The 27,169-nt window shown below is 36.8% G+C and overlaps 1 pseudogene; it reads left to right on the plus strand.

The window, feature by feature from the left end:
• On the plus strand, positions 1–27,023 carry LOC118741968 (annotated as a pseudogene).
• Positions 27,024–27,169: the final 146 nt, after the last annotated feature.

The following is a 27,169-nucleotide window of genomic DNA, read 5'->3' on the forward strand; positions in this document are numbered from 1 at the left end:
TGGGGTAAAACCACGCTTGCGCACACAATTGCACGACATGCCGGCTATGCTGTGTGCGAAATAAATGCTTCCGACGATCGTAGTCCAGAAGCTTTCAAGCAAGCACTGGAAAATGGTACACAAATGTCATCAGTACTAAATGAAGATCGACGCCCAAAATGCATTGTGCTTGGTGTGTAAAAAAATGTTCTTTATTATATAAACTACTAATGATCCTTTCTGGAACAATACATTGTAGATGAAAACGATGGTGCACCCCGTCAGTCGATTGAATTTCTAGTTAAATTCGTGAGCGACAATGCGGTAAACAAAGCGAAAGCTAAAGCCAAAGGCAAAGCGGAACGCAACATTCTTAAGCGTCCAATCATTTGTAATTGCAATGATATTTATGAGCCAGCGCTACGACCCTTGCGTCAAATAGCATTTGTTGTAACATTTCCACCCATAGAAGCCTCACGGCTAACAGAGCGGTGAGTTGATTCCTAAAGTAAGCAAACGGTTTACTGATATGTTTTCAGTTTTCTTCAGATTTCTCCAAATAGCGCAAAGGGAACGCATGAAATCCGATTTTAGTGCATTGTATGCAATGGCCGAGAAATCGGGTAATGATGTACGATGCTGCATATCACCACTGCAGTTCTTTAAGTAATATACAAAGTCTATATACATATAAATTATATATGAAATTCACTACAAAATTTTGTATATTTTTCTAGCGCGCAGAAAAAAGCCTTAACGCTGCAGGATGTGCTTTGGGACAAAAAGACCGGCAACAATGTTTATTCGATGTATGGGGTGCAGTGTTTAGGGTATGTTCCGAAATATGTTATTTTAATGTTTTTAGAAGGAATGCAGAATTTTGTTCTCTTTTCAATCAATTTTATAGATACAACGTCCTCGCAAGCAACTGGGGAAATCCAAACACACCGACAATGCGGATGATGTTGAAATCACAATGACTGACATGTCGATTAGTACACGCGTGCGCCATGTATTATATGTTGTCCATGGTGGCGGAGATTATGAACGGTAATTGAGCTTGAAAAATTGTGTATTAAGGTAAATTAAGAACCGCCCTATTTTTGCAGTCTAACGCAGGGAGTTTTTGAAAACTATTTGCATCAGAAAATGCCAGATCCCAACTTGACTGCTGTCGTTGAGGCAACGAAATGGTTTAGCTTTACCGATCTTGTCCAAAATCAAATTAATCATTTGCAAAACTACACAGTTTACCCTTATTTGCAGTTTGGTTTCGCTGCCTGGCATTTAATGTTTGCCTCACTCGCTTGGCCGAAAATAAACTTTCCAACAAAGGCTTTGAGGTGAGTTCACAAATATGCAAAGATTACCGACGTCATTTTCTATTGCTTTTAATTTGGCTGTGCATTATTGTTTATTTAATTTAATGGTAGCTTTACATTTATAGTTTATTTGGTACCGACTGTGTCGACCCTTTTATACTTCAAATAAATTCGACTATTAGACCATTTTTGCAACGAACAACGTTTGCAATATTACGCCGACCTAAACGGGGTTAAACGGCAGCCCTTGGTCGGGTAAAACCCGAGTCGTTCCGGTACGTAGAACCGGCTGTCGTGGAAATGATACAGTTGTGCCCAACGAGTGCTCGGCATGCGGTGAGACACCCCACGATTCGAGACATTTATTCGCATTCCCACGACAACCGGTTCTACGTACCGGAACGAATCGGGGTTTTACCCGACCAAGGGCTGTTGTTTCGGCGATCTAACCCCGTTTATGTCGGCGAAATCCCTCAAAAGTTGTACGTCCATAGGGCTACTTCTTCGCATACTTTTACTCAGGGATGCAACACGTGCAATGGGTGGAGCCATCTTCGAGTTTGCTCAGGCCTCACGACTTGCAGGCAATGAACCACTGCGTACGTTGGCCCTTGCTGCGCCAATCGAGCTGCCTCCACGGCACAACAGAGTCCGCCTGAGCAACTCAACACAAAAACAACCGCACTAAAACACAATACAATAGACAATACCACAAGACACAACAGACCTCACTACAGATACAACTGCACCACCACCCACACGCCGCCGCCAACAACTCCTGGTTCCCCCTACAATCTGCACGGTATGTCAGACCAGGATATTCCGTAATGTGACATCAGTCAAGTGCAACACCTGCCTTGGCACGTGCCACTTTAGGGCATGCTCAGGTCTGCGTACCACGCGAGATTGGACTGGGAACTTCGAGGGCCCGTGTTGCGCTGCTCGGTCGCAGACCTCAACTGCGACGCCTCCCGCCACCACCTCAGGGCGACAACCATCACAGCAGCGCACACAGCCAACGGCGGTAAGAACATACACATCACTTACACCCCACATCGCGACACGTCTCCCGAACCACATGAAGCTCCTTCAATTTAACTGCAACGGGCTACAGAGCAAGATTGAGGAGATAACCGTCTTCATGTGTCGGCATGGTATATTGATAGCTGCGGTCCAAGAGACGAAGTTGCACAACAATTCAACTTTCGACATTCTGCACAATGAACGACGACGCACCCACCAGGTTATGGGTAGCTGCAGTAGCTCGCCAGACATCACAATAGTTAGCGCTGGTCTGATAAACAGCATAACATGGCGACCTATGCTGACTTTAGCATCAGACCACCTACCCATAGTCATCTCGATAGATAAACCAACCGACTTTGCCTCCGCCAAACACCGGACCTATATCAACTTTTCTAAAGCTGATTTGAAAGGTTACGCGGAGTTTACCGAAAACACCTTCACAGCGCTCCCCACACCAACCGACGTCCATCTCGGTGAACGTTAGTTCCGCAGGGCTGTCACTGCTGCTGCAGCTCGCTTCATACCGGCAGGAAGTATAACGGATCCACGTCCAAACTTCCCTGCCGAAGCGGCTGTTCTAGCCGATGAGCGTGATAGCCTTCGTCAGGCCGACCCCGGAGATCCCCATATCAGGGATCTCAACGCGGAGATTCGGCAACTAGTAAACGTACATAAGCGGAAGAGGTGGGAGGAGCATCTGAAGACCTGTAACTTCACCTCTGGTGTGAGCAAGCTTTGGTCAACCGTGAGGTCGCTGTCCAATCCGACGAAGCACGACGACAGAGTCGAAATTTCCTTCGGCGACCATGCTTCTTCGGACCCGGAGCGATGCGCGAGCTGTTTTAGCCGGCAGTTCATACTGCATCCTCCGGCGGACAAAGCCAAGCGTCGAGTGACCAGAAGGCTGCACAAACTGCCAACAACCTGTGCCCCCCTTGCTTTCACTTGCGGTGAAGTTCAGGTGGCCATTGGGAAGGCGAAAGCCTCCAAAGCCATGGGTCCCGACGGAATATTCATGCTGATGCTGAAAAATTTGAGTCCTGCGGGGGTAGCGTACCTAACGGAGGTCCTCAACTTGTCTATGACCACTCTCATCATCCCAGACATCTGGAAGGTGGGGAGAGTGGTCCCACTGCTCAAACCGGGGAAACCTGCCAACAAAGGAGATTCTTATCGTCCGTTAACACTCCTTTCCCCGGTAGCGAAGACACTCGATGCCTTGCTACTCCCGTACTTCACAAACCACTTGACCCCAGCGAAACATCAGCATGGTTTCCGTAAAGTTCACAGTACAACAACAGCACTTAACGCCATAAACACTCAGATAACTCGAGGCCTTAACCGAAACCGTCCCTGTGAGAGAACGATTCTAGTAGCGTTGGACTTGTCAAAGGAGTTTGAAACCGTCTGCCATTCCACGCTACTAGAAGATACAGAGGCCTCCTCTCTCCCACAGAGGTTCAAACGGTGGTCGGCAAATTATCTGAGTGGTCGTCACTCGTCAGTAACTTTTACAGCAAATCGAGCAAACCGAGAAAAATAAAACAGGGGGTTCCACAGAGTGGTGTCCTTTCCCCATCATTGTTTAACTTTGACATTTCAAATCTCCCTCAACCACCAGAGGGAGTCTCGATTGTCTCTTATGCCGACGATTGCTCGATAATGGGGCCTAGGGCTGCCGTTAGTAGAGCTTGACGACAACGATTGAGGGACTAACCGATCAAGGCGGGGTTGTTGTAGCCGCTACAACAACAACAACAGACATTTCTTCGCATGCCCACTGATCCCCACACAACAAACGCCTCTGTCCCTGTGGACAAACCCCATAGAAGCTGCACGCTTCCTTGGTCATCATTTTTCCGTCATTTTGAGTTTGGCGACAACGATTGAGGGACTAGCCGATCTAGGCGGGGTTGTGTAGCCGCTAAAAGAACAACACCAACAACAACAACAACAATTTTTGTATACATTACGACAGCCGGTTACGTTACGGTATGCTGTTTTCGTCTGCGTCAGTCCAAAAGGATAGAGGCCGTAGCTGGGGTTGGGGTCGAGTCTGGCCAAATAATAGTTAAGTCTGCTACAATATCCCGACATTAGTTGAGCCACAGTAGTGCGGGACACTCGAGCCAGATGAATCCCTTCGTCTGCGATGGGTAGTTGCAAATGTTATTGATGGCTTGTCAGCTTGATGGCTTGTCCGACTGTCGACCAGTCAGGTAAGTCCCCGTCCACTGTTTTCGTCCCTCTGTATAAGAGGATTCATCGCTGGTCAAAGTGCCGCACTGGATTTTGGGAGGTTTTGGAGTCTTCGTCACTCGACTTTCGTCCTTATCCGCTGATAGGTAATGCGCGTAAGCTATGGCCTGGCATCCTGTGACGCAGCAGTAAATTATTCATTGTCAGGTTCCATAGGACGGAGGAAAGGGCCTCGCCGACGCCGAGTGGAAGCCATCCCTTCGGGCGTTACTTTAGGTTCGCTTGGAGCGTTGACTGCTTCCTCGTTGAGGTGTCATCCGGATTCGCCGCTTTCCACTCATTCTCCTCTTGGTTTTGACGGTAATGGAGTTTAAGTCGCAGCTAATGACTCCACTACATTTCTGAGTGTGACGTACTGATGATGCCGTCTGAGATTAAGATTCTTCAATTATGGGTTTGTAGGGTTTCATTGGAAAGCCGGATTAGCTGATGAGGAGAATTTCTCGGGGAAATAGGCCCGTTGTAATTTGGGGATCTCGTCCTTGTGGACAGCCACAAGGTCAGCTCCAGGCCAAAGTTTCCTCCTGGTAGAACGTAAACAATATTTCGTCTGAAGCTTGATTCGCTCCTTCTGTAGCTGCTACAACAAAATCGTTAGAACTTAAGGAATTCAGCCTTGCCGCCTTACTGCATATTGAAGGAGCCTTCAATAATGTCCGAAAGGAGGCGATAAGCAAGGCATTCTCTGAGTACAGCATTCAGTGCCCTACGATGGCATGGATTGACTCCATTCTAAGAGCAGAATAATTAACGCGACCCAATGGTCACAGGATCTGTGAGAAGGAAAACCACCGGGGCCACAAATCAAGGGGCTCCTGGTGGTGAACGAAATTCTGGAGACTTTCAAAACTAGGAGAATAAGGGTTATCGCCGACGATTTAGTGATACTCATCACTGGCAAATTCTTGTCAACGATAAGTGAACTAATGGAGGGTGCACAGGGTGGTATCCCTAAGTGAGCCGCCCAGAGCGGATTGGGGTTTAACCACTCTAAGACCGAACTGTTATTATTTACTAGGAAATCAAAAGTACCCACATTTTCTATGCTGAAATTAGGGGAGACGACTTCGAATCTCTTCTCCGAGGCGAAATACCTCGGAATAATTCTGGATCCCAAGTTGAATTGGAAAAGGAATGTAGAGGAGAGAGCTAAGAAGTCTCTTGCAGCACACTACGCGTGCAAAAGGACCTTTTGAAGTCAATGGGGACGAACACCGTGCGTCAAGTATGCAGGGCCCTAGACAAATGGAAGAACAGGAAAATAATTGGAAAAGTGCAAAGACTCGCATGCCTTGGCATATCGGATATCGCGGTGATCAGCGCACCGCATGAAGGGCTTAACATGATATTTCATTTGCAACCGCTGCATATGTTCATCCATAGCACGACTGCAAAGAGCGTTCTCAGGCTCTGAGAGGCCATTATGAGGAAGGCAACTAATTTTGGGCATGGAGCTGAATACTGAATGAAAGAAAAGAGGGCCGGCTCAATGGAATTAAAGATGAAGCTCCAAATAGTAAAATCGGGAATTGCGTTGAAACGTCGCCCCACGCTGACGCCACTGAGCCATATCAACGTCACTCTATACTGGGTCTCCCGACACAACAATATTAAAGGAAATGAGTCGGCTGATAAGATGGCCAGATACGACCCAGAGATGCCAATAGAAGAAGCGGATAATTCTGTACTACCACCGTTTAGTGATTATGAGAGTTTCCCTCCTGGGTACTAAGCCCTTGACGCTGCTGCTAGGTTGCTGTAAGCATAAATATTCCCGAAATCGTTTGTAGGGAATAAGCTGGATTATCAGGGGTTGGCCTGATATATATCTGGGTCGTTCGGGTAACGTAGACCCGACTGTCATGGGAAATGCTGATGCCTTGCTGTGTCGACGTGATGTAGTACGCTGACCTTCGGTAGTCCGAGCATTCCAGTTTTACTCCTAGTTGTCCAGGTCTTTATCTCTCTTGTTAACATTCAACAACAGTTCTCAACTCGCTGACTCAATTACAAATTGATTAAAAGTAAATACACCTATACCAGAAGTGTTGCCGTTTTAGCCCTTTGGTGGCTAGATTTAGCTACCACATACTATTTTTGGCCACATAAATTAAAAAATTGCCCCTAGCCCTTTTTTTAGCCCTTTGGAGAATTTATTCACACTTGGCATGAAAAAGTTGTACATGCTTAATTTGATCTCATTTTTTTTTCATTTATGTAAGAGATGAATTTTTAAACTAAGTAATACTGATATATGTATATACATTAGACTGCGTCACCAAAAAAAGTTGCGGGTTTTCCGCCGGGACTACAAAATTTATTATATTTTAAGACGTCCACCAAAATATTTCGGAAAAATATTAAGATTTAAGCGAGCTGGACCGATTTGAAAATACCTCCAAAAATGGAGTTTTTTTTATGAATAAAAATAGTTTCTTAAAGAACTTTTTGAAAAAAGTCCCCTCAAATGACAAAACAGATTAGGCTTAAAAATATTTAAAAATCTTTTCAACGGAATCGTAATAATGAGATTTTTGAAGCTGTTCTTTTACTTTTTTCAAAGATTGATTTACGAAAGACTTAAATAACTGGGCCAAAACTATTCTGATTTAGATTTATGGGATCTTGGTAGAAAGGTATTTTCCCACTATTTGTATTTATGTGCAAAAAAAGTCATTCGTGTCCAACCACACGTACCAACACATCTTAATTCAACTTTGGATGATGTTCGTTCATCCTACCTTTCTCTTTCATCCTTTGAATGAGCTTATTAGCAAAGAAATAAAAAGGGTGAGAAAATAACTAGTCTAAATCGGAAGAGTTTAGGTTCAGTTATTCAAGTTTTTCTTATACCAATCTTTGAAAAAAGTTAAAAAACAGCATCAAAAATCCCATTATTACGATTCCGTTCAATTTTTTTTTTTAATATTTTTATGTAAATTATATTCAACAATTTGTATGAGCTTGAGGCCGTTTTTAGTGAAAACTTATTGTGGAAAAGCAACAATAATTTGAAAAAATGGTAGAAGTTATAGCTATTTCGGAAATCACCACATTTCCTCATCAGACTTCTTTCAGTAGGATTCGAACCAACGATCACCACTGACTCAGCCAGTTGCCTACGCACTGTGCTAAGTTTGCCTTGTTAATTCTTGTTGCTTATTTCCACTATTTCACTTTGCTAAGCCAACTACAATCAAGCGCAGCTATTCCGCTGCAATTCACTTGATCATGTGGTTGTTGGTTTTGTTAATATTTCTATTATTAGAATGTTTAACTTTTTAGGTGTGCTCGTCCTTAAGTAATTTTTTATTTTTGGTTATTTTATGGCCTTATAACACTTATATCCAACGATTTGTATGAGCATGGGGCCGTTTTTAGTTTTATGTAAATTCTTTAAGCTTAAACCGTTTTGTCATTTGAGGGGATTTTTTCAAAAAACATCTTTATTCGATCTTTCCTGGACCACATTTGTAAATAAATAAATATTGTACCAGCATGCTGGTAAGTTATATGCTTCGAGCCTGATGGTACAATCACTTGATGGAGCCAGCAAGCTGGTGTTGTATATTTCACCTTTTAGACAAAAAGGTTTTGGTTGGATAAAATATTAGCTTTTTTCCAGAGTTCATTGTTTTTCTATACCCTTACTTTTTGAAAATGTTTGCGTGTATACATTTATATATATGTATATGTAAGTGAAAAATTTTAGCTACCATTTTTAACCACAACGATTTTTTTAGCCCTTTTTTTTAAAGGAATGTGGCTACCACTAAAAATGATTCGCGGCAACACTGTATACCAGATCTGCTTGCTACATCCCTATGCTCATAACGAAATCGCCTACCAGCCAATAAAATGCCTAACAATCTACTTAGAGTAACACCAGACCTTCAGAGTGCTATGAATTATGCAAACTTATTACGCTTTACTGAGCTTTATCAAATATTGCCATATTCAAGCAGGTCATCTAAGGCTTTCGCATACTAAGTAATGCTGCAATATTCCATTGACAATCGCTAGCTTCTTTCCGCTGCTGCTCTTGGGAGAACGAACGTCTTTCAAAGCAGCAGTCATAATAATCATGCAATCAGGAAATAAGTAATTTTTATTATACACTCTAAATGCAAACACGAGACTAATGACGGTTTTCAGTGAGTAACTGCTGCGGCTGAATGGACATGGCCTGAAGGCGAAATGACTCAACAGCCAGTGTACATACCTACATATTTATCTTTTCCAACTCAAAGGAATGCTGCATACAAAGAATGTTAGAAAAGAATTTGCGAAAATGTAATGAATAAGTGCAACATCAAGCATTTAACCTTTTATCTACCCACCTTTATATGTATGTACAAGTTTTACCCGCTGAGCGTTTGTTTGCCTACTTAACTGTGCATTGGACATTGCGCTTTAGAAATGCTAAGTGTTTGAAGCTCATGAGTTAATTTCATATTCATGCAGTCAGTGTAAACATAGTACAAGTTATGCTGTACGAGTATGCATTCAAATGCTGGGCGGTCTAAAATAGCGCCTATACGGCTCCACCAAAGCTTTCTCATAATTAACTGCCCACCTAGGAGGCATTTATAGGCAATAGCTTTACATTGCCCGCCTTCGTCGTTATCGTCGACGTACATTATGCCTCATAAGCAAATAAAAATTGTATTTGGCGATTAACAAAATTGCGCTCGTTGCGCCACCGCAATGGTGCCATACATACCTACATACATACATATGTACATGTTGCACTATTTTTTAAACCTACTTTAAATTAATTTTTCTCTTTTATATCGTTTATGCTCTTTCTTCTTTTTGCTTTCTCCTCCTCTTACTTATCCTTGTATGTATCTTTTATATTCACATTTTTTCTTTCATTACTTACTTCTTATTTGCAGTTCAGACAAAAGAGCATAACCCAAAGCAACATTTTTCAAGCTTTTCGTAAAGGTATTTCTACGGGTATGCATGGTCTGGGGCAGGGTCATGTCATTCTAGTGGACACTGTACCATTACTTAAGCGCATATTATCGCTACAATTTCGTTCGGTGGCCGTGCAATTGCTGTCTCAAAGGTGAGTAGGGAATTAATTAAATGGTTATTTGAAGTATTAGAACCACCAAAAGTATTTCTGGTAGCTTATTACAGAGCTCTATAAAATTTCGAACTTCTGATAATAGTTTTTCACAAAACTCGGCGCACAGTGTACCATTTGGGAGTGTCGATGAACAAAATGACATAATAGCCTACGAGGGAAAAATAGTGCCTTTATAAATATGATCATTATATTCAAACCCCAAAAAAATTGCATTGAAAAATGGAACTTTCGAAAAAAATGAATACTTTGCGGGCTAGCTTCAACAAAAAAAATTTTGGTTTTTGATTTTATGGATTTTTCTTGCAGATTTTCAACCTAAGAATTCAAATTTGTTGTTAAAAGTTGACTAAAAAATCTTTTAGAAGCCAATTTTGTAAATTTTAAAGTTTCATCTAAATTATCAACTTTTTATTCAGATTTTCAGGTTTTTTTTTTGAGTGTGCAGTTTTATAGCCAATAAATTCTAGTATAATAAAGAGAAAGTTTTAAGTTGTTAAAAAATTGCGTTGATTTTTGACAATTTTTAGATCTGGCAACGCTATTATAAGTATGATTTAAAAAATAAAGGTCAGTGACTGATTTTTATTTATGACTTTTACAAATAAAAGTCTTCGATAACTGTTATGTAAGAGATATATAATAAAAAATCAAAAATAATTGTTATTTTGGATTTATAAAATAAAAGTCAGAAATAACCGTTATTTAAGGAGTAATTAAATAAAAGTAAAAAAATAATTGTTAAAGAGCGATTTTTTTTGTAATAAAAGTTGTAACTGTTACGGTCCCTGCTTAAAGTACCGTTAAATCCACAAAAACTTGCAGTAAAGCAATGATTGCCGATTAAAAGCGAAAGCAAGATCGATTAGGCCATTACCCACTATCGCCTAGCTCAAGTAACGTTAGGACCAGGAAGCGCGGTTTGGAAGAGGTTCGACCTTGGTGGTTAGATGCAGAGGGGTTATATTACTTGGTTTGAGTGCTTATATGAAGTATCGCGCGTGCGTTCAAGGTAGGTGATTTCGCACTATGTGCATTTTTTCACATTGAATAAGTCTTTGACAAAACCTCACATGAAGCCGTTGATCGAGGCTTAGGAAAAAAGATGTAGCTGCCCCCAACCCGATGCGCAAAATAAGAGTAAAGCTACGAACTAGATCTGTGGAAACAGCAGTGAGCAACAAAATCATACAGCTAAAATTGCGAGAGGTTGCCTTTAGGAGGGCACTGTTTCTTCTGATGGTAATTAATAATAAAAAAAATTTTAAATACTGTGTGAGAATGTTCATAGAGCATTTGTCCCATCTAGACGATGGTGCGGCACGGTGAGCCTAAATATCAACACTGCCAAAGCAATCATAATCGAGAAAGAATTTAGCTCCGAAGTGAAATATCTCTGGGTCATCTTTGAGCCCAAAATGTTATGAGGGAATTACGCTGTATGCTATCAGAAAAGCCACATGTGTCTTAATGGAAGAAGTTTGGCTGAAAAATCATAGGCATACACCTTCATAGACCAATAGTAACATATGGGGAAAGGGACCGTGTTCGCCACAATGAGCTGATCGCTTACCAGCGTTATTTGCTCGACCGCAGCCTTAGGACTTCCTCGACCTAACGCTAGTGTACATAGTAATTACCGCAAAGAAGGCCCTCTTCATGAGATAGAGAGAGAACAAGTAATGGCAGAGTTATTTCAAGTAGATTTCGGGAGGGTAAAATAAAAATGAAGACACAAGGTTTAACTAGTGTATTCTTTATAACAGCAGGAGGCTGACAGACTGCCAATGAAAGCAGCAGCTACCCACTCAACATGACCGGGATCCTTCCTTGCTTTAAGACCAGATACTATCAAAGAGAATTCCTACGGCGGAGAGGCGCGACTGCTTAGAAGAGCTATCGATGCGCTCGCATTGTATACTGTAGGGAGTTAAACGCCAAGAATTTTAGAAAGCTAAATAATCACTCTTCAATAGAAAAGTTTAAGCTAATAATAACGGCTGCGACCCACATAGGCACCCTTGGCATTAGCTCAATGCCTGCTGTCGTCACTGCGATGTGTCGGAAGAAACTTGACGCATCTGCTACTAGAATGCGAGGCGGACGATGTCTTGTGATGAGCTTTGAAGGCCAAAAGACATACATATCTGCGTATCCATCTAACGTGTGGGTGCATATTTTGATATTGGGAATACATATGTTTGTATGTTAAATATTCCCGTATTGATTCTACATAGTTAGGTAGGAGTTTTATCTGTCACAGTATACAGAACGCAGCAGCTCGGACTCTACGTATCAAGATGACGAAATCGTTTATTAGCTCTATGGTCCGTCTGGCTCAGCGAATGACGTTCGTATGGCTGACCTTTGTCTTTAAGAGCCATAAGGTGGCTTCTGACGTTTCCGCAAGGAGTTGCGAGGAAGGGTGAAATAAAAGCAATCAGGTTAATTCATTGTGTAGAGGAGATTGTAAGGCTGAATGCAACGAGGAAGTGGCTACTATTCACATTCGGACGCTAAAGTGAGCCACCGTTAATGTGTGATATTAGGGTGACTCCCTCTGGTGGTTGAGCCAGTTTCGGTAGAAAAAAAGAAAAAAAAATTTTAAAGAAGCAGGGATATGGCACCCCTTGTTTAATTTTCCGTGGTATAGAAAGATAACTGACGATTGCCAACCGCCCATGTAATTTCTAAAGAAAAATAAATAATTCAACTCAATTTTCTAATATTCATTGTCCATTCAAAGTTATTATTGTTTTGCTTTGTTTTTTTTCTTTTATTTCAGAGAACGTGATGATCTCTATCATGCCGTTACAGTTATGGCCGATCTTGGATTGACATATACGCAAGTGAAGGCGGCTGAAGGTTCATACTTCTTTCAAATGGAACCCGATCTGGATGCTTTGGCACAATTTCCGGGTAGGTATTAGGTTCTTAAAAAGGATTAAGCCAAGTTTTTATACAGCGGTAGCCACATAATTACTGACACTACCTCTTTACAAATTTTGACCTATTATTTTTCCTTTATTTTTATTTTTCTTAATATACATACATAGTTTATACAATAATGAAAACCATGCCACTCAAAGTTTCAAACCTTGTACAAGAATTAAAAAGAAAAATCGACAAATTAAAAAAAACCGTCATCAAAATTTCAAAATTTTTAATAAGAATTTTTAGAAAAATTTGGGCAGTTTTGTAGCCAATTCACTTTTAATGCTGTGCAAATTTCAAGCACAGTGTTTTTCATTTTCTCCTTCAGTAAAAAAAAATCTCAAAATATATATATATATATATCATATTAAAATTTAATTTACTCACAAAAGTTCTAAAAAATATGATTAGAAATTAGCGAATTATTAAGCACATTTATTGAACTTTTTTCCTGAGATTTGCGCTAAGTTTAGAAAGCTTATTTTTATGTTTTTTTTTGTCGTAGTACGAACTAAATTTTTATAAAAAATTAGCTGAAAAAAAAATTTCGCACATGTGAAAAATTCTCTGTGCCAATTTTTTTTTCAGCGACCGTAGATTGAATTTGCATTAAAAATCTTCGTTAACTAAATTCCCTCAAACAATAAGTAAACAGATATCATTTTCGCATGTATTTGCAGTATGTAAAGGTATTCTTTCTTCTTCTCAAAAGTGCATTTCACTGTAATTTCCTTCATCGCCACGTATATTGGTGTTACATTGAACTACTTTACAGCCGTACCTAAATTAGCGCGTTGAGCGTTTCGCTTGTATCTTTATCTCTCTCTGACGCATTAAATTTATATGCGCTAGAAGAAGAGAGGCCGACAGGCCCAACGCTTGACGCGCTTATTTAGGTATGGCTCTCAGTCGACAGCTGGTTGCGCGTGAAGTAGAGCTAGAACGCATACGTCGTTCGACGCCACGTTTAGGCGCTGAAACGAGTAGTAAGTCAACTACCTGTTGCTTCAGCTGCTGGCGCTAATAAAGATGCCAGGGTTGCCACTGACGAAAAAAAATATTTACCATCGACTTGAAAAAAATCTACCAAACGTGGGAAATATCTACCAATAACTGTTTTATAATTATTTTAATAAAAACTATAGTTTTATTATTTTTTTATTTATTTTAATTAAAACTATAGTTTTTATTTTTAGTTATTTCAATAAGAATTAAAATTGTTCTTAAGAACGTTTTATTTAACTAATTATAAGGTATTTGGGTCGTATTATTGGCATATTCTCAGTTTCCTTCAACCAAAAGCGGAAGTGATGAAACTAGAGGCAACAATGAAACTTTATTATTTGAAAAACTTCAACTCGAGTTATTATAGACAAATACAGTGACTCAAAAAAGTGATTTTTTTTAATATTCGCAATATTTTTCGAGTAAAAATTGTTTGCTGCTTTAACTAAATCCATAAAAATCGAGGATTCAAACTATATACAACATATAGAAAAATTCCAAAAATTTTGGTCTAAATTTCGAATTTTTTACTCAGAATTTTTAGAACAATTTGAGGTATGGAGTTTTAAAGCAAATACTATTTGAGTATAGCCAAAAATGTGCTGCTTAAAATTCTCATTGATTTTTTTTATTTTTTTCCATTGATAAAAAATGGCGTTGATTTAATTCTTGTTGCGAACAATCATGGTGCGTAATTACATACCTGTAAATTTTTTCTATATATTTAAATAATCATATAAAATATTTAGGCAATCAAAAGTTCCTCGGGATTACAGTAAAATTAGTTTTGAATGGAGCGCGATATGTTCGCCTTATATAGATATACATTTATACGTATGTAATTATATAAAAAGTATGCAAAGAAATTTATAATATATTTAAAGATAACTACGAACAATAAATCGGGAACGGAAAGTTCATCAAAAATCTACCTAAATGAGAAAAAATTTACCTTTTTACCAACCCAAATTTTTTCTACCAATTTTGGTAACAATTTACCAAAGTGGCAACCCTGAAAGATGCTGGAAAACGTCTGCCAAATCATTTGCAACGTCTAAAGGCCAAGCAAGTTGATAATAAAAATGCAAATGCCAAGAGAGATGTAAGTATACATAAGTGAAGAGTAGATAAGTATGTAGTCAACAGTGAGGTATGGACCCTAGCCCGCATGTTGTCATAGATATGTATGTTATCGTGCTTACCTAATGCCAGTCAATATCTTAAACTATCTCTTTTATATGCTACTAGGAGACCCGGCGAACGTCGTCCCGCCCAAAATTAGATTTTTAATTTAACCATTTTGATCCAACATTTTCTCCAACAGTCCACGATTTCCATTAGCACATTCATCGGCTAAGATTATGGTTTGGTGGTCGTTTGCCGCCTTAAATAACCTAACGAAGGTGTTATGTCCATGAAGAAGTTCCCTGGCGGCAACAATGATCCGGATCTACATTGAATCTGCCCTAGAAACTTTATAGCTGGTGGCAATTTCAAAATGGATGCGTATCCTTGTTCAACAGAAATACAATATACATACATAGACTGAGATGAAGTACCTTAAAAACCAGTTTCACGAAAGCAATTTAAGTGAAAAATTATGTTTCTATCAGGTTTTATAATAAATTCAATTAAAAAAATATATTTCGACAGGTGGTGATTTGAGATTTGCCACTGCACAACTTAACCCTGGTGTGTTGGAATGAAGCTTTAACGCATAATAATCATGATTCAATAATACAAGGTTAGATAATTATTGACAGCTGCGGTTTGACACTCCCTTACAAAAAGTTGCATTTACGAAGGACGGAGAAAAGGGGAGTAATAAAATCCTTTGGTGCGAAAATGGTAGCTGAAAAGTACGCAAAGTAGGCAATTAGTAGTTAAGTTCCTTTTGTAAATTCTAATATAATTGCAGGAAGTCTGGCATTTTAAACGAAATGTTGAACGTAATATTGATGTATCTATGTGAATTACGTAATTTATGTGCTATTCAAATGTACTATAAAAACTGCAAAATGACTCAAAATTAAAATAAAACTACTATGAGATTGATGAAACATCCAATTTAAAAACAGTTTATGTTTTCATCAGTTAAATATGCTTCATATGCATATGCAATTAAACATATTGCACAAACGCTCATACTCCTATTTCACATCAAAGCTACACTGTTTCCATGTAAATGTGCAAAGAAGCAATACGGTGCCACTGCTAAGGGAGCGGTGCGAGAGAGACAACTGTCAGTTTATCGAACCTTGTATTATTGAATCATGCATAATAATATTGGCAAATCACATTCATTGGGCCAATCGTAACACACCAGAGTTCGATATACTCAATGGTGCAACAGGTCGATTTAGACTGACATTCTCGGCACCTTTTCTCACTTATCGATTTTAGTAATAACTCGACCTCGGCATCACCTCACCGCTCTTTTTTGCAATTGGACTGTCTCAACCGTATCCAGTACATGTTTTGAATATTCGCCAAATCGGATCATAAAAAAAGATTTTTAGTAATAACTCAACTCCAGCGCCAACTGGCGTGTTCAATTGTCAAACTAAACTATCCAGAGACCCACTCAAACACACACACATAACTTTGTTGAAATCCCTCCAGCCATTCAGGATTTCACTCGCAAACATACCTATGTACACATTCAAAGATAAGGCAACAGCAGTACGTTTGTACTTTGCCATTCCCTCTTTTTAAAGAGCGCATTTTTCTTCATGAGTATGTGATTGATTTCATATATCTCCAAACCAATTTCCAGTACTCTACCATGAACATTTCCAGAGATATCTATATACATAAAAATGACCGCGATGCCTGACCAAACGGCTGAACCGATTTCAATTATGTAAAAAGTACTATTTTGGACCTCCGTGTGGAAGGTTTTTCGATAAAAAAAAAATCAAAACTTTTTGTTGTTATTGCCAAAATATTAAGAAAGCTAAGACGTCATGATTTCACAATTTCATAGAGTTTTCCGTGTACAATGATAATCGACCATCCCTATTTCTATGGAAACGCAAAGTTGTTGTTTTTATTAAATTCTTAGCATTTTTATCATATTTACTCACCTTTTAAACCTTCCCTGGACTTCCACAAATAATTCAAGACCAAAATTAGTCAAATCGGTCCAGCCGTTCTCGAGTTTTAGCGAGACTAACGAACAGCAATTTCATAAATTTACATTTGCTCTGCGAACAAACGATGAAAAGTTGTTCATTAAGTAAAACGCTGCTTAGCATTTGCATGCCAAATACATAACTTGACTGAGGAGTGGTGGCGTTGGAATATACGAATTTTTAGATGAAGAATTTTTTCTTTCTTCGATTACTAAGAAATTTATGTAACGATATTGCAAAATTTTCCAAAATATCCTTCAACTTTAATTGAGAGTTAGTAGCCGAATGTGATGTACTTAGAGCAAAAGATTGAAGCAATGAAAGTACAAGAAGTATGTTTCAAATATTAAAAAAAAATGACTTTTCAATATACATACCACGTTTTTATAAATACATAGACTAAAAAGTGTAAATATTTTTTCCTAGACTCATATGTCCTATATAATTAGTCTTGATAAATTTTGATTTGAAAATTTTGCAATAATCGTTATAAACAATTTATGAGAGTAAATATTGAAAAAACGTGGGGCGCATCTAATCTGTAGGCTTGGTTGTGCTGATTAAGATAGTTGTAAGATAATCGTAATTTGAAAGATTTGTTTTTTTCTGGCACGAAAGTCTTACAAAAAAAGCTCCCTTCCCAACTTTCATGGTAAAAAGCTCTTTTGACAGGAAATACTTGAGCAAGTTCCAAATGGAGATGTATGAGAACTATGTTTTGCTTTATTAAAATTTTTTAAATTAAATTTTCTTTTAATCATTAGATTTTATTGTTTTAAAAGGAAAAAAAATTTAATTTTATTTGATTTTTAGAAACTTTGTATATTTTTATTTAATTTTTTTAAACTTTAATTTTTATTGTTTAAAAAATATTCTTTAATTTCATTAAAATTTTACGTATTTTTTTAATATCTTGCTTTTTTAATTTCTTTTTGAATGTTTAGACTTACTTGTTTTAAAAAGAAAAATATATATTTTAAATTAATTTATTTTTTAAAAACTTATTTTATTTTGCTTTTTTTAGTTTATTTGTCTTTTTTAATTTAGTTTTCTTTTAATTTTTAGTTTTTATGTTAAACATTTTTTTGTAACATCATTTGATTTTTATTTTTAATAGATATGATTTTTATACAGTGGTTTAGTTAAATTTTTTCCTTTTCTAAGTAAATTTTCTTTGAGTTTTTAGTTTTTATCGTCTTCATAAGAAAAATATAGTTTTTATTATTTAATTTAATTTTTATAAAAACTATTGGTAAATTAAAAATAGAATAACGCTAAGATCTTCTGTTAGCGGATTTTTTTATTAGTCTTTCGAAAGACAAAAAGAGATGAGAGACAATTGCCAGAGTTGCCCCGTAAATCTCTGTCACCTCACATTGTGATTCATATTTCAATTAACTGTGTGTGAAATATATGGCAACCCTCCTAAATATTGTGTAGAACTGAAGCCTTATTAAAACCATTTCGATTGATACTAATCTTTTAATAGTTCATTTAACTTATTAACAATTTATTTGAATGTAACTTTTTAAACCGATGGCAACCCTCTTCGGATAACTCAAAATTATTCGAAATGTTCAAATTAAAGAGTTTTTAACAAATTATTTAATATTTCATATTTGTAACTTGTGTATAACTTAATTCAATTTGGCTTTCAAAAAAGATGGCAACCCTATTCAAAATAAAACCTTCCTAAATATTTTTGCCTGACACGCATATTGTCATATATATTTCTAGTTCATCGCGAAGTTGCTTAAAAATCGATTGCAAAGTTTCTACTCAAATTTAGTTAAACAAGAAAAGCGCGTTTATATAAAAACGTGAAAAAGTCCAATATTCCTTTTATTTAACAAATTCGATGAGACAGCTTCCCAGCAAACAGTCTCTAACGTTAGAGAAATATTTTGATTTTACATTAGAATTCTAATGTTGTTCTCGAATCGAAAATCAGGTTAGAGAACTATGTTAGAATTCGATTAGAGAATGATTAGAAAAACACTAGACATTAGCAACCAATTAGAATTCAACGTTAGAAAACGATTAGATATCTAACCTCATTCTCGATATTGAGAACTAAGTCCCCTATGCTATTCTCTAATCGCCTTCTAACCTTCTACCTTAGAGAATTCGAATCGTTTTCTAATCGTTCTCTAACCTAAATGTTTGTTGGGTTACTAGACGTTCAGTTTACCGCAGTAGACCAAGCAAACTGCCTGATAAAGGAGATAAGTATGCCAACCAATCATTGGTCCACGAAATCTAACTTTTGAAATGCGTATAACGTCGTGAAATCAATACTTTCCAAGACTACTTCCATCAGCGACTGGACCCATCCCATCTCAGTTCTTTGAAATGCATTTCTTTACCATCATCCCTAACAAACAGCACAGCTTCCCACTTTGCACAATTCCAAATGAAATCTTTCACTGGTCACATCATCCTTCATGGCTTTTCTAAGAAAATTACCGTTGCTTCTTGCATATATGTACATACATACGTGCAAATATCCATAAGGGGATTGCATACAAATGATGCGGCTTTAAGAATAGCGTCTGCAGTCGAGTAAACAAATATTTATTGTCGCCCTGTTATGTTATTGCCAAGTTACATGCCACCATTCTCCCACATCAAATATGAGCTTTGTTTCCTCTGCACTATTTTTATACCCGAGCGCACTTGTGCACAAGGGTATATTAATTTTGTTCACATAACGGTTGTTTGCAACAGCCAAAACGAATCGAGATAGATATAGACAAATGTATACATAAATGATCAGGATGAAAAAAGAAATCGATTAAGCCATGTCTGTCTGTCCGTCCGTCTGTCCGTGTACACGATAACTCGAGCAAAAATTGAGATATCTCAACGAAATTTGGTATGTAGGTTTCCCTTAATCCAAGGTAGGTTGGTATTGAAAATGGGCGAAATCGGACTTTAACCACGCCCACTTCATATAACGGTAATTTCCAGAAATACGAAAACTGCGATCTTTTAGTAACTACTGAAGATAATTCACTCAAAATTGATATTTACAATAATTTTTAGACGAAAAATAAGAATATTATAAATTTTTGGAAAATGGGCGTAGCCACGCCCACTTATGGTTACATGTGTATATCTTGGTAACCGCCGCACCAATTTCTTCCAAACTTGACACAGTTGTTGGCCTTCGCATAACATACCAAATAGCCGAAAATTTTTAAAATCGCTCAATAACCACGCCTACTTCCCATATAACGGAAATTTTCAGAAATACGAAAACTGCGATATTTTAGTAACTACTGGAGATTATTCACTCAAAATTGATGTTTATAATAAGTTTTAGACGAAAAATAAGAATATTATAAATTATTGGAAAATGGGCGTAGCCACGCCCACTTATGGTTACATGTGTATATCTTGGTAACCGCTGCACCAATTTCTTCCAAACTTGGCACAGTTGTTGGCCTTGGTACAGAATAAAAAACCGCCGAAACTTTTTAAAATCGGACAATAACCACGCCCACATCCCATATAACGGTAATTTAGAGAAATACAAAATCTTCGATAAATCATTAAATATTGAAGCTAATTTATTCAAAATTGATGCTTGCAACAATTCTTTACCAAGAAATACGTTTATGGTAAAATTTTGGAAAATGGGCGTGGCACCGCCCACTTATGATCACATATAAGTATATCGGTAACCGTTCTACCAATTTGTACCAAACTCGGTATGGTTATTGTACTTGCCACGTGTAAGCAAAACGTTGAAAATTATTGAAATCGGACTAAAATAACGGCCGATTCTCATATAACGGTAAATTTAAGAAATGCTTGAAACTTCAATATTTCGAAATTGAAGGACGCTAATTTACTCAAAATTGATACACCTCGGCTTACCATCTAGCGGAAGGTTTCGGAAGGGTGAAAAAACATATATTTAATACTTGCGCCGGGTATTTAATGTTCGGCTCCGCCCGAACTTAGACTTTCTTACTTGTTAACGTGTAAAAATTTGTGCGCCTGCTCTCTCCTTTAGCTTAATATAAAATTATTGTATTTTGGTCAGTGAATGGCTTGTAATTTGTAACTGATATTGGGAAGGGATTTACAATTTTCACACTAAATGAGATAAATATCCTAGTACAATCAAACAAAGTTACCAACTGAAGTTTTGATCTACATAAGTAATTTTATTTATTCCTTCATTTAAAGGTCATTTTAAAGGATTTCTTTTTACGCATACAGCATAGAACGGCTGGTGGACATCGAGATGATTGTGAGTTTAAATTTTGTTGTTTATTCTTTTACTGATTGCTTTGAATTGTTCTATATACATATGTACGTACATAAGGGTGCATCACCAAAAAATCTTGCGGTATAATATATTTATTATATTTTAAGACTTCTGCCAAAATATTTTGGCAACATATTAAGATACATAAGTGAGCTACTAGACTGATTTGAAAATACATCCAAATTTTTTAAAATTTTTATGGCGAGCTTTTAAGCATAAACTCTATGATCTGAGGCGATTTTTTAGAAAAAATATTTTTCAAATATGCCCAGCTCACGTAAATTTTAATATTGTTCCGAAATATTTTGGCGAAACTCTTAAATATCGTCGCTGGAATAATGAAATAGTGTAACATGAAAAGTATAGTTTTGAGAAAAACGAATTGAAAGTTTTTATAAACCATTACAAATCATACAAATACAATTTCGTTTTTCGGGAATAAATTAGTGAGCCAAAGAGATATTTAAGAAAACTAAAGATTTTTCTAATAGATTAAAGGATTGTCTATCCAATGGTGCAAGTATCGAATAATAGTGTATGTGGCATTTACACTGTTTCTTTATTCGAACGACGATATAATACATTTTGTAATTCCGTTTGAAAACATTGCCGATTTTTTTGTATGAAGAGTGATGCACACTAATAATAATATAATGTATGTACATTAGGGCGGGTCAATTTTTTTTTCGACATCGTTCCTAGCAGATTCGGATTCTACATAAAATTCTAAGAAAAAAAGCCCTTTAGACCATAGCTCTAGAATCAATTTCGAGCCTGCGCAATTTTAAAAGAAAATATTTTTAATTAATACTAAGTCCATAATCAGATTAATATTTACTAAAGTGTTAGGAATGTTTTTTTTTGTAATAAAGAGTTGTGCTCGGGAGTTTTGTGATACGAAAAATTAATTTCTGATATCTATTTTTTATTTAAAGAACCGCAAGATGGCGCTTCAAAGCAAATCTACTATATATTTGTGGAAGTATGTATGTATGTATGTACCAGGTTGCAGCCTGAACGGATGTACAGAATCGAATAAAATTTTGCCAAAGTATTGCCATGACTCCTGGACCTATAATAGGGTAAAAAAATTGAAACTCGCCAAGAGGGGGAGGGGGATGAGGGGTACCTCCCATAGTGAAAATTTTTAATCAGCTCTAACTTCGGAATTATAGTCACATGAACTCGAAATTTTAAATGCACAGATACCTATGGTAGGTGCTTATGGAAAGATATATGTATATAAATGAGTTTGTAAAAAGGGGCGTGGCACATCTCATAGGTGTGGAATCTTTTATCAGCTATAACAGCAGGCAGTATTAGTGATCTCATTATATTGCATTTTGAAGATTTGTTATAATTGATCAAAGTGAAATTCAAATAAATTATAGATGATATGAAGTTCACCGGGTCATCTTCTAGTCTTTAATATATACTCAGTTAATATACGGATAAATATTTACTAAAGTGTTACGAACGATATTTTTTTAATACCATAAAAAAAAATAACTATGATTTAAAGGAGTGACACACAATGGCTAGAGTCGTCGCATGTGTGTATTCTTTCATATACATATATATGGGCCGTTCTTACGGTTTATATATTTTTCATCCACTCGCTTATTCCTTACCGAAAATTTTAAATAAAAATTTAACAAGTTTTAACCGCTGATACAGTACAGGTAGCAGTTTAAAATGGGGAACTGGGTAAACTTAAAGAAAACATATTCTCTGGTTAAATTAATAAGCCTGCCCGGATAACACAAAATCCTAAGCTTGATAAACATTTGGTGTTATACAAGTTTTATAAAGCTCTACTTGTATTTAGGAAAAGTGCCAAAAAAAATTATAAAATTTATTGATTGATTGATAGAAATAGAGAGGGAGTTATGGCTATGACAATAGAAACTAGAAAAAAGATACCTCGTGTTGAAAGCAAAAAGGATCTAAAACCAAACAAAAAAATATAAATACGTTGTTAATCATAAAAAAAATTTATGATTCGAAAAATAATTTTGAAATATTTAGGGAGTTCACAAGTCGTGCTATTTGTCATATTTGCTCTTTTGTACTATTTTTTTAGAACAGTTGTAAAATGAAACTTGTGAGCATCCCATACTTTTTCGTGTGCTATTGTACAATATTTTAACAATTATATTTGACAAAATCAAAATTATTAAAACAGCTTTAGAAAGTTTATAATGCCCAGAAGAAGCGAGAAAAGCAAATTAATGGCTGCGATTTGCGAGAAGTACGCGCAGGACGCAACGATGGAAGGAAGTGAGTCGTCAAATAAGTCATTTATGAGTTTTTTAAATTTATTTGGTGCATTTTTGTTAGGCGATGAAGATGAGGAGGAAGAGATCGATGAAACTTTTAGGTTGAATATGCTTGGTTTTCCCCGGACACGCTTAGTTTTGCACTGAATTAAAAAAGATCTTTAATAAGTTAAATATGTTATAAATTAAAGATAACTTACTCCATTGCCATGAGATGGCCCCATTTTTTTTATTTAAAATTTGAATATTTTATTGTACTCAGACAAGGAAAAATGTAAATAGCAAAGTAAACATAGTTTTCAAAGTTGTATTGTAATACAACAATTTTACTTGTAAAGCAAAAACAACACTTTTAAAACTGTTCTAAAAAAATAGTCTAAAAGAGCAAATATGACAAATAGCACGACTTGTGAACTCCCTAATTGTAAATTTTTTTTTTTGGTTTTTTAAAGTTAAGGGTTTATTTACTTACAGTAACGAACAAAAGTATTGGCACAGTAAATTTTTCGCAATATAGGCAAAGTATTTTTTAGAAAAATTCCAAGTATGCAGTTTAATAATACATTTAATTTTAGTTTATCAAATAGCAGGTTTGAAGTTGCTTGAAAATCTGAATATAAAATTGCTAATTAGTATGCTGATTTATTGAATTTTCCTGAGTTTTTCACAAAGTTGACACATTTGATTTTTATGTGTTTTAGTGTAGTATGAATAATGTGACCAACTATTTCATAGCACAAAGAAGTACAGGTTAGGTTAAGTTAACGCCGCGAGTCGATTATGAAATTTCGAATGCGGCTAATTTCGATCCCTGAGAGCTCAGTGTTTATTGAAAAGTGCGAGGATCAGTTGAAATTTCAAGTCTCAACGCATGAATACCAATCGCATAATGGCCTGTCAGAACCCCCACTAGCCCTTGAGAGGTAACATGTTTAAAAGTGCCCTATTAAAACATTTGCTGCAGCACGAAAGGACCCGGTTCCCCTAAGCCCAATAGCAGATCGTGCTGCGACAGTTCTGTCTGCAATATCCGCAGGCGCCGTGTTCAACATATGTATGTTAAGCGCCAGTGTAGGTGTGGTTCCTAATGCTCCGCTAATTCCTATTTTACAAGTGTAGCCTTCTCTAGTAAGTTCCACCAGAGAAGGGCTCCCTGAAACAATATAGGCTTAAATCTGGTTTCCTAGAGCTAATGAATTAATTTGGGCGAGAGACCCCTACAGAAGTACAAGGCAACCGACACCTTTCTTACCTTACCTCAATATTAGGCTTCCACGACAGCCGCCGTTGATCGCCCACCTAGTTACCTGGTTCAGGTACCTTGAGCCAGGACAAAAATGGTGTCTAGAAATCGTCCTTTAACCAAAATTTCCACATCATCTACATAGGCGATCACCCGACAGCCCACTTTACCAGTTTCTCTAGAAGGTCTTTTACAACCGCAATCCAGAGCAGGGGAGAGAGAACACCACCTTGTGGAGTGCTCCAAATGACTCTGCATTGAGTGCAGGCGCGTCCCCACTCCGCCGCGACAGTTCTATTCACGGTAGTGAGCTGTAAAGGAGCCTTATTAGGTTGGTTTCGACCCCCTGATTATGAATATTTATATCGACTGTTGCCTCTGGTGTTACATTGTTGAAGGCCCCCTCGATATCGAAGAAGTCCCCTACTGCATAATCTTTATGCGTGAAAAGTTCCTATGACCACTTTACCAATGTATGCAGGGCGATATTCACCAACTTCTTCTTGCAATAAGCATACTGAGCTCTTGAAAGACAGTCACAAGCAATCGCGTTTCTTATGCAGAGGTCTATTAGTCTCTGTAGAGTTTTTAGCAAAAACAAAGAGGAACTGATTGACCTAAAATACTTAGGGGAAACATGGGCGCCTTTTCCGCCCTTCGGGCTGAACTCCAAGCCTTCGGGATGTACCCGGTCCTCACGCAGTTCGCATAAATGGGATCCAACCAATCGCACGACACCTTCAGAGTCCTTCGCTGCTGTAAAAATATGTAATTTGCTTTGTAGTGCAATCTTGCGGTTCTTTCAATAAAAAATAGATATCAGAAATTAATTTTTCGTATCAATAAACTCCCAAGCACAGGTTTGTATTAAAAAAAATATATCCGTAACACTTTATTAAATATTAATCTGCATATTTAATCAATTCGTCGGAATATGTTTTTATGTATGTTACCGCGTAACTTTGGACTACGTTATCCGTTTTCTATAATTCTTTTTGAAAGGAAAGGTGGTTCTTCAGAGGTAGTCTCCTACTAATTGAGTGTAGATCCGATAATTGGGCCACGAAGAAAATAATGGTACACTTAAATTTGTATATGAGAATTGAAGTCGGTTTTGTTTTTTTGTTTAAATTTTACTCCAGTGTTCACAGCTTCTATAAAAGATTCATAGGCCATATTTTTTGTTAGTTCAATTGTGGAACATTTGTGTGAACTGCTTCGGCTAATACTTCGGCTTTTGTTCTCTTTTTATATCGAGGCTAAGTGCATTGTTCGATGGGGTGATATCATTGCCAAACATGATAGTACTTTGTTTGCCATCAATAAACACTAACTTGACGGAGTTACAGTATTCCACATTGATGCGAGCCTCAAAAGCTTTGAATAATATTTGCGAGTATGGCTTTTAGTTTTTACCGCTCAGGTAGGTGGCAGGCCTATAGAAAATATTTCTTAATCAAGAATTTTTCAAATACTTTTCGACACCTATATTATAATACATACATACTTTATCTTATTAACTTAATTGAATTAAATTTTCGAAATCGGTGGCAACTCGACTCAAAAATATTTTCAGTAGTAAGCCTTCTTAAACCTTTTTAATTTGATACCCATATTGCAATATTTAATTTATCTTATCAATTTCATTTAATTCAATTTTGAAACAGGTGGCAACCCACCTCAAAAATATTTTTGCCTGTAAGCCTTCATAACCTGATTCTTTTGACACCCATATTGCAATATCTAATTTATGTAATTAATTTACTTATATTGAAATTTTTAAACAGGTGGCAACTCTCTATTTTTTTTGGTTTTAACCATCCGGATATTATAAAAAACAAACCGAAAAAATAAAAATATTAAAATCGGTCAAGCTGTTTTCGAGTCTTAGCGAGGCTAACGGACAGCAATTCATTTTTATATACAAGATATCTTCTTTTAAAAATGCGCAGGCTCGAAATTAACTTTAGAGCTATGGTCTGGAGGAATTTTTTTCTTAGAATTTTATGAAGAATCCGAATATGCTAGGAACAATGTCGAAAAAAATCGATCCATACAAATTGACCCGCCCTAATGTACATACATATATGTATATATGTTTTAAAATTCCCTTTTTGTTTTCTTTTCAAATTTTTAAGGTAAAACGGATGCTATTGTTAAAAGTCCCATCTGGTATCGCTACAAGGAGGGTTTCAACAACGCTGTACGCAAGGATATTCATATGCACGAGCTGCTGTAGTCGGGTACATCTTTTTCAACAGAGTTTTAAGGCGATAGCAAAGCAACAATCTAAATTGATATTTAACCTTTTAGGTGAAAACGCTGTCGTGGTGATTCTTTTCCAAAATCGGACATACTTTTTACTTCTATGAAATCGTTAATTTATTTTTTAAACAAAATATGCATATACATATGTACATATGTGAAAATAGCTGTATTTAATAAATACTCTAATTTTTTACTCCTCACGAAAGACTTTTGATATACAAATTTGGAAAAAAGAAGAGAAAAATATTTTGGTATTTTTCTAAAATTGGAAAATTTAAGGGAAATATCCTAATTAATCAGACACTGTACAGAATATGCTGTTTATAATAAAAAACAGAAAATAACG

The sequence above is a fragment of the Rhagoletis pomonella genome, unplaced genomic scaffold (assembly GCF_013731165.1).
Source record: "Rhagoletis pomonella isolate Grant_MI unplaced genomic scaffold, Rhpom_1.0 Rhpom_scaffold_00006, whole genome shotgun sequence".
Taxonomy (NCBI): Eukaryota; Metazoa; Arthropoda; class Insecta; order Diptera; family Tephritidae; genus Rhagoletis; species Rhagoletis pomonella.